At 42.6% G+C, this 8,681-nt stretch overlaps 1 long non-coding RNA gene across 1 annotated transcript; it reads right to left on the bottom strand.

Moving 5' to 3' along the window:
- Positions 1–3,197: 3,197 nt before the first annotated feature.
- On the bottom strand, positions 3,198–6,727 carry LOC138929857 (uncharacterized). The gene is made up of 4 exons (XR_011446066.1): positions 6,616–6,727; positions 5,602–5,703; positions 5,126–5,168; positions 3,198–3,408 (listed from the first exon to the last, which is right to left on the bottom strand). It is a non-coding gene; the product is annotated as an uncharacterized lncRNA (long non-coding RNA).
- Between the last annotated feature and the right edge of the window lie 1,954 nt (positions 6,728–8,681).

The following is an 8,681-nucleotide window of genomic DNA, read 5'->3' as shown; positions in this document are numbered from 1 at the left end:
CCAGGGGGATCTTCCCAACCCAGGGGATCAAACCCAGGTCTCCCTCATTGCAGGCGGATTCTTTACCATGTGAGCCTCCAGGGAAGCATAAAATGACATACCTTTTGAAAATCGGATCCATCTACGGGTGACATTAACCAAGGCGGTCCATGAATGGAGGTTAATGGTAGAACTCCACAGACCCAACCACAAGATCAATTTTCGAACACTGCATGAGAATGTGCCCATAAAATGAAAACTTTCTGTGTCCAATCTAAAGGGACTTGAGAGGTCATTATCACACTAAGAAGAGCAAAATAGTATGTGTCTATGCATGTTGTGTTAAAAGAGTTACTTAGCTGGGCCCTTCTTGAACAGTCCTTTCAATCTTTCCAAGAGGGTGGATTGACATTCCAAACAGAATTCTCTTGTGATTTCTGCTCTCGGGGTGTTGGATGGTCCTTATGATATTTTCTGGGAGGATTCCAAGAACTTATCCATGTGTGATGATTCCAAGACCTTATCCATGTGTGATGATTCCAGACGTCGATACCTGTAACCTTAACATTGTCAGGTGAAGAGAGAATAACAGAATAGGATCCCTCCCACGTGGGGGTTGAGGTGCGACTATTGTTAGGAATGGCCTTTACTAATACCAAAACCCCAGGATTATATTAGGACTTTTTATTTTCCTTTTGTTTTGCAATCTCATCTTTTAAAGACTGTAGCCATCTTTGGAAAGAAGTTAATTAGTGACAAATTTTGTTAGTTCAACTGTTTCTTGATCTAGAAGTCAGTCATTTGTGAGAAATGGCCTTCCATATAACATCTCAAAAGGGCTGAGTCCTAGAAACTGTGAAGTATTTCTTACCACAGCTAAAGGGAGTAGTGAAATACATGGAAGGTGAGTTTCTTGTGATAGTTTTCATAAATGTCTGTTGATTATATCGTGGGCTTTTTCTACCTTGCCTGAAGATTGAGATTCTAAAGATGATGTAAGTGAAATTCAATTCCTAGGGCTTGAAACACTCATTGCATTATTGCAATCTGAAAGGCTGAGCCACTGTCACTTGAACTTTTTCGAAATACACCAAAGCAAGGAGTGACCTCATGTATTAAAATTTCAATTACTTCTTTTGCCTGTTCTGTTCTGCAAGGGAAAGCCTCTATCCACCTGGTAAAGGTACCAACACAAACTAGTAGGTATTTGTGTCTCTTGCCTTTAGCCATATGGCTGAAATCTATCTGCTAGTCTTCTCAAAGATATTTTCCTGTACCTTGTAAACCTGGAGAAGCTGATTGGCTGTCGTGAGGATTATTTTTTTAAAATATTTTACAGTTCAGTTCAGTTGCTCAGTTGCGTCTGACTCTTTGTGACCCCATGGAGTGCAGCACGCTAGGCCTCCCTGTCCATCACCAACGCCCAGAGTTTACTCAAATTCATATCCATTGAGTCGGTGATACCACCCAACCATCTCATCCTCTGTCGTCCCCTTCTCCTCCCACCTTCAATCTTTCCCAGCAACAGGTTACTTTCCAGTGAGTTAGTTCTTCGCATCAGGTGGCCAAAGTATTGGAGTTTCAGCCTCAGCATCAGTCCTTCCAATGAACACTCAGGACTGATCTCCTTTAGAATGGACTGGCTGGATCTCCTTGCAGTCCAAGGGACTCTCAAGTGTCTTCTCCAACACCACAGTTCAGAAACACCAATTCTTCAGTGCTCAGCTTTATTTGTAGTCTAACTCTCACATCCATACATGACTACTGGAAAAAACCATAGCCTTGACTAGATGGACCTTTGTTGGCCAAGTAATGTCTCTGCTTTTTAATATGCTGTTTAGATTGGTCATAACTTTCCTTCCAAGGAGCAACCATCTTTTAATTTCATGGCTGCAGTCACCATCTGCAGTGATTTTGGAGCCCCCCAAAATAAAGTCAGCCACTGTTTCCCCATCTATTTGCCATGAAGTGATGGGACCGGATGCCATGATCTTAGTATTCTGAAACTAAGACACATATTTTACATCCTTTGACAATTTGACTTCTAGTTTTTCTTAATCCCTTTTCTTTAAAGAGACATGAAGCAAATTGGGAAGTGTTTTCAATTCCCAAATTGGATGTTTGATGTCCAGTTTTAAGAACTTTGCATTGGCCATTAGAGGGTAATATATGTTTCTCATATGTTTGAAGGCATCCAGAGGGGAGTAAAATATTTCCATCAGACAGGGAATGTTAAAGTTCCTCAGGGGAAGAATGGGGTTTTATATCAGTTTGAGTGAACTCCGGGAGTTGGTGATGGACAGGGAGGCCTGGAGTGCTGCAATTCATGGGGTGGCAAAGAATTGGACACAACTGAGTGACTGAACTGAACTGAACTGATATCAGTGTGAATCTTGTCCCACAGGAGGTGGTGGTTTAGTCACTCAGTCATGTCCAACTCAAGACCCCAATGACTGTAGCCTGCCAGGCTCCTCTGTTCATGGGATTCTCCAGGCAAGCATACTGGACTGGGTAATCATTTCCTTCTCAGGGGATCTTCCCAACCCAGGGGTCAAACCCAAGTCTCTTACACTGCAGGTAGTGCCCTGAATTACAGGCAGCTTCTTTACCAACTGAGTCAGGAGGGAAGCCCCACAGAAGGGGAGCCTGAGTATTAATAGACTGGGTGGCTGTCTCCTTTTCTTTGTCAGTGGGCTCTTCTTTTTCCCTCTGTTATGTCAGAATCATCCATTTGATGGCCCCAGCAGTGTATTACTGCCACTTCTTCAGGTAGTTCAATTGCATCGAAGAGGCATGTAGTCTTAATTGCATCTAAAGGACCGGGGGAGATCCTGTCCCCTGTCCCCTGTCCCATGGTTGTTTAGTCTTTTTTTCTCCCTGACTCCTGGACACCTGAGTGCATCTCTATCGAATCCCCATCAGACTTGCCTCTGATGAACACCTGTCTTATTAAAGGCACAGTTTCCTGGGGCTTCCTTGGTAGCTGGTAAAGAATCCACCTGAAATGATGAAGACCTGGGTTCAGTCCCTGAGTCGGAAGAGTCTCTGGAGAAGGGAAAGCCTACCAATTCCAATATTGTGGCCTGGAAAATTCCATGAACTATATAGTCCATGGGGTCACAAAGAGTCAGACACAACCGAGTGACTTTCACATTTCCTGGATATTTAAAGTGGAAAATTGCGTGTTTGAAATCAAGTGACTTTTGCACAGACACACATTTGCAGGGAAGATATTAACTCAATTTATGTAAGCCTTCAGAAATCAGATGCCACCAGACAGCACATGACCAGGGACCAGGAGAAATGAGATGGGAAAGAGAGTGTGAGTGTGAAGAGAGAAGGATCCTGTTAGTCAGGAAGCAAGAAAGTCGTCTTCATGTTGTTGATCTTGGTTCCATGCAGAAGAGGATGTGCCTGGTCTCAGTGACTCTGTAGGTGAATAAAACAGGATCAAAAGTTTAGTAGCGGTGACTGTGTGATGGCTGACAGGGTTGAGCCTCAGGCAGCAGGCTATCCAGGGTACAGGAGCTGGTAGGGGATCCAGTGGACAGAATCCTGGTGGACATCGATACTCCACATCTCTGAGATGGCAGGTTCCCTGTGGAATTTTCCCCAGAATGTACATAAGGTGGGAGATTTTGCTTTTGGGATTCATTTGAGGAGAAATGATTTCAGAGTGCATGTTCATGGTGAATCTTCGTCTAAAGGTGGTTTACTGTCAATGTGGTTGAGTTACATTCTTTTCCTAATTCCACAAATTTTATCTTTTGGGTCTTCAAGAACTATTTTTTTAAGTTTCATTTTGGAATATAGGTAATTAACAATGTATTAATTTCAGGGGTAATGGAGCCTGATTAAAGTATACATACATATATTAATATTGATTGTTTTTCAGATTCTTTTCAAATTTAGGTTTTTACAGAATATTGCATTTAGCCCCTGTGCTATGCAGTTGAACCTTATTCTCTATACATCCTCTTTATAATAGTTTGTCTCTGTTGACCCAAACTCCCAATCTATATCTTTCCCAAATCTTTCCCCATCTGCAAAAACATCTGTTCTCTATGTCTGTGAGTCTGTTTCTGTTCTGTAAATAACCTCCCTCATCTCTTATTTTTGATTTCATGTATAAGTGATACATATTGCATTTGTCTATTTCTTTCTGACTTACTTCACTCAGTATGACAATCTGTAGGTCCATACACATTGCTACAAATGGCATGGTTTCATTATTTTTTACAGCTGAGCAATATTCCATTGAATATTTGCAAGATTTTTTTATCATATTCATCTGCAAGTTAGAGCTTTTCTTTGCATTTTTACTTTCAGTTGTTTTCTCAACAAGAAATTAAAGCCACATTTTAGCCGAGATCAGTGTCATTTTCTGACGCTGTCCTACTTTTGAAACCTTAAAGATCCCAGTAACAGAAATTACCCTCTAAAGGGGAATATGATTCAAATGCATATTTCAGACAGTGTCGTTGCAAGGCATTTAGGTTCTGTCAGAGTCACGTGACATTAAACACTGGTCTTGAGAAACCATGAGCACTGTTTAATCCTGGTGTTCCTGGAGGACAGACGTGTGTGGACAACTATCAGGTCAGGACTGACGGGAACACTGAGGAGTTTGCGCCAACTTGTGGGGATTCCTGCTTCTGTCTGATGACTCTGGTCTGCAAGATTCCTGCAGGATAAGGCTCTCTCACCAAAGCTGCTCAGCAATAATTAAGCAAACAGTTTGTAATTTCAACTGTTTCAAGATAAGAAAAATTACCTAATGTAACAGACAAAACTCTCTAGTGCTAGAATGTAAGTTATTGGGACAAATCATTGTTACGTGCAATGTTTGGCTTGTATGAAATAGGCACAGGTGGTAAAGAACCCGCTTGCTGATACAGGCAATGTGGAAAGGCTTGTTAAATCCCCTAGTTGAGAAGATCCCCTGGAGAAGGGAATGGCAACCAACTCTAGCATGTTTACCTGGAGAATCCCATGGTCAGGGGAGCCTGGTGGGCTACAGCCCATGGGGGTCATACAGAGTCTGACACAACTGAAGCCACTTATTGGGCATTAGGCATAAAATGGCAATGTGTCCTTTTTTACTTATCTGGTGGGGCAGCATTAGTAATGAACTATGCTTACTTACCAAACTGTTGAGCTCAATTTTATTCACTCCGCTGGACAGTCATCTATGGAAAAACAAAATGGGAGAAATTAAAGAGCCTCTGATTACTCCCATTCTCCAGTATGTTTAAGATTTCTTTTCTCTTCTAAATAATATATTTTATAATAGTAGCTTCCCTGGAAGCTCAGTCAGTAAAGAATCTGCCTGCAGTACAGGAGATACAGGCTCCATCCCTGGGTCTGAAAGTTTGCCTGGAGAAGGAAATTGCAACCCACTCCAGTATTCTTTCCTGGAAAATCCTATGGACAGAGGAGTCTGTCAGGCTACAGTGCATGGACTTACAAGAGTCAGATAAGACTTAGAGACTAAACCACCATCAACCACCGTTTTACATGAGATTACGTATGGAAAAATAAATTTTAAATAAGTTGATTTGTTTCCTGATTGTTACATACCAGGGGAATGATATAGTCAGGAAAAAAGTATAATTTCATTACCATTATCAATGAAGTTCACGATATTTTCCTCTGGAATCCCTCTGTCACTTGCCTCCTTTTTGAACTTCTCATAGTCAATGTCTGAAATCTGGTTGCGTTTGCCTGAAAGTCACCATGCAAAAAGGAGAATGCACAGAAATTTCTGAATATACAGAACAAGGAATTGAATGTGCCAATCTGATCTCCACTTGTATAATTTAAGAGAGCCTCAAACAGTTCCCATGTCCCCTGCTGCAGATGTCTGCTGTCCTCAGACTTAATTTCCCTCTAACTCTGTAACTAAACCCTGCCAGCATCAGCAGCAGGACCGCCAAAGACTTGCAGGAGCTCCATGGATTTGAGACTCAACCCATCACAGTAGACACCTGGCTTGCTTCTTTTTCAAGCTTCCCAGAACCTGTACCCGTACTCCTGTCTTGTTCTGGGCCCCACTTAGCAGGAAGCAGGGTTTTCCCATGGTGGAGACACATTAACCCCATCACATACCACTTGGGAGACAATTTACTCTTTAGCCAACCATTCTACACAGTACCTTTTCTGAAACAGACATCTACTGGCATGATGGTACACTCACCTCAGTGTTTCTGTGTGGTCATTTGGGGTCATGTCACTGTTCATAAGAAGAGTGCATTTAACAGGACGAAGATTTATTTTACAAGTTTCTGTTCCAGGAGTTATAATGCATGAGAAAACTGATATAAAATGATGTAATTCAGGCCAGCCTCATTATAGCCATGACTTGAGCTTAGTTGATGTATTTTTTCTAAATACTCTATAAAAATTATTTTTTTAATGTCAATTGGTAGGGATTATTTTCAGATATTTGAGAATTATTTTTGGCCCCTGTTTCTTAGCAGATTACCTTCCAGGATATCTAAGTCAGTGAACACGAATACAGAGACCTTGTACACTGAATAGTGAATATTGTCAACACCTCGTGATTTTCTGAATGAAAGTTCTGGCACGGACACGTGGCGTGACAATGCCAATGGGAATTTTAGAATGCATACATACCGAGTATTCCAACCAACTCTGTCTCTTTTCCTTCTTCATCCACATTGTGAATAGATCCTATTATGGTGTCAGCTGACAGGTGAAGAATTATAACTTGGTTTTCACCCGCATCTGTGATAGAGAGGAGATACATATGTACAACCCCGCATTCATTTGTATCCAGTGGGATGTATTGTGACAGGCCGAGGGCAGTATGAACTGCACGTGTGGTACTGATGGATGCCTCTATCCATAGGTGCAATGCATGCTATCATACTTAGAACAGCAAGAAAAGCAGGCAAGACTTTCCCTCAACCCCACCTTTTCCTATACTTAACCAGTCACTCCTTGCTATCCTACTGAGATGCTTTCTAGAAACTGTGTCCTAGTGAAACCAATAACTGTATCTTTTTAAATTATTTAATTTCAGTTAATTGTTTGCTACTCTGAATTGCCGTCACTGTCCGCAGATTTCTCTGCTTGTGTTGCCCCAGGGGCCACTCTCTAGTTGTGGAACACAGGCTTCGCGTTGCAGCGGCTTCTCTTGTCAAGTAGAGACCCTAGGAGGCATGGGCTCTGTCGTTGCCGCTAGCTGGCTCTAGAGCACCTGCTCAGTAGCTGTGGCACATGGGCTTTGGGCCCTAAGGTAAGCGGGATCATCCTGGGCCAGGGGTCCAATCCGTGAGTGCTGCGTTGGCCAGACGATTCTTATCCACAGGACCACTGGGGAAGTTCCCAGCACTGTTTTCAACAGCATGAGGGTGTTACCAAGCAGAAGTTCTAAAAGCCTTTGTATTCCTCTTACCCCAGCCATGGCATTGATTTCTCTGGACCAAAATCAGCCTACCATTCAATAAGCTTGTGTTCCTGACTGCTTAGCCTGTGCCAGGCAATCTTCAGAACACTTAACATTAATTATTATGTTTCCTCTGCCCCCTCAGTCTCGGGTATTACAGAGCCCACTGCCAAATCTGTTGTTCTGAAGACAGTTCACCTTCTGGGACGTGCAGGCAGTGAGCTCCGTCCCCACCTGGAACACCGCCTCTCCTCTCTGCCCTGCCCATCCACTCTGCCCCATGTGTCTGGACAAGAAGCAGCTCTGACCTACTGTGTGTTATGTCTAAACTGTCTATGTCCACTCTGTCTCTCCTGGCCTCCACCACAACTTCCTGCAATCACTCAGCGAGATGAGATGTAAACTGCACAACTGTGTTCCTGAAACATGAAAACACCATTCCTCAGTGTCTAAAATACTGAAAATCATTAGTCTGCTTGAAAAGGAGAAAAAAAAAAAAAAAACAGCTGAAACAGCTTCACCGTCTCATAACCCTGAAAATATATACAACATGCCCAAGCCAACCATGAGTCCATGAACCTTGGATTGCATTGGGATAATTTAAGCCAAACGATGCATGTCCTCAGATTATCAGTGACCACCTGTTCTTTACCATGACTTCACCAAGGTGGGCATAGCAGCAGCACTGAATTGGCTGTGAAGGCGATGGCACAGTTGAGTAAAGCTATCTTCTGGGTATCGGGTCACAGTCAAGGTCACTGCTTGTGCTGTGCTTGATGTGAGATACCTCACTACACAAAACAGAGCTGGGGGTTAGCTCCTGAAAGAGACCTGTGCAAGACGGCAAACTATTCTATTTCCCTCCCTTGTTATTTGCTCTGTAAAAATCCAGCTAAAAAGAATTACAAAAACAAAAGAAACAATAGCAGTGGAAGCATTCCTGATTCAGTCAAAGGAAAAAATAATATGGAAATTATGATGCTGGGAAAGATTGAAGGTGGCAGTAGAAGGGGGCGACAGAGGATGAGATGGTTGGATGGCATCACTGACTTGATGGACACAAGTTTGTACAAGCTCCGGAAGTTGGTGGTGGACACGGAAGCCTGGTCTGTGGGGTCTACAAAGAGTCGTGCACGACCGAGCAGCTGAACTGAACTGAAGAATATGAGAGCACAGCTTAAAAATCATCAACTGTTAGAAATTATCCACAAAAGTATGGGGAAATATTTCAGGCATACGTTTTACTTCTTTGAGGTCATTTCATTTGCAACTGTGCCAATATTTCGTTAAG

This window comes from Ovis canadensis, chromosome X (assembly GCF_042477335.2).
Source record: "Ovis canadensis isolate MfBH-ARS-UI-01 breed Bighorn chromosome X, ARS-UI_OviCan_v2, whole genome shotgun sequence".
NCBI lineage: Eukaryota > Metazoa > Chordata > Mammalia > Artiodactyla > Bovidae > Ovis > Ovis canadensis.
Note: the sequence above shows the minus strand (reverse complement) of the source record. Positions and strands in the feature narration are given on the sequence as shown.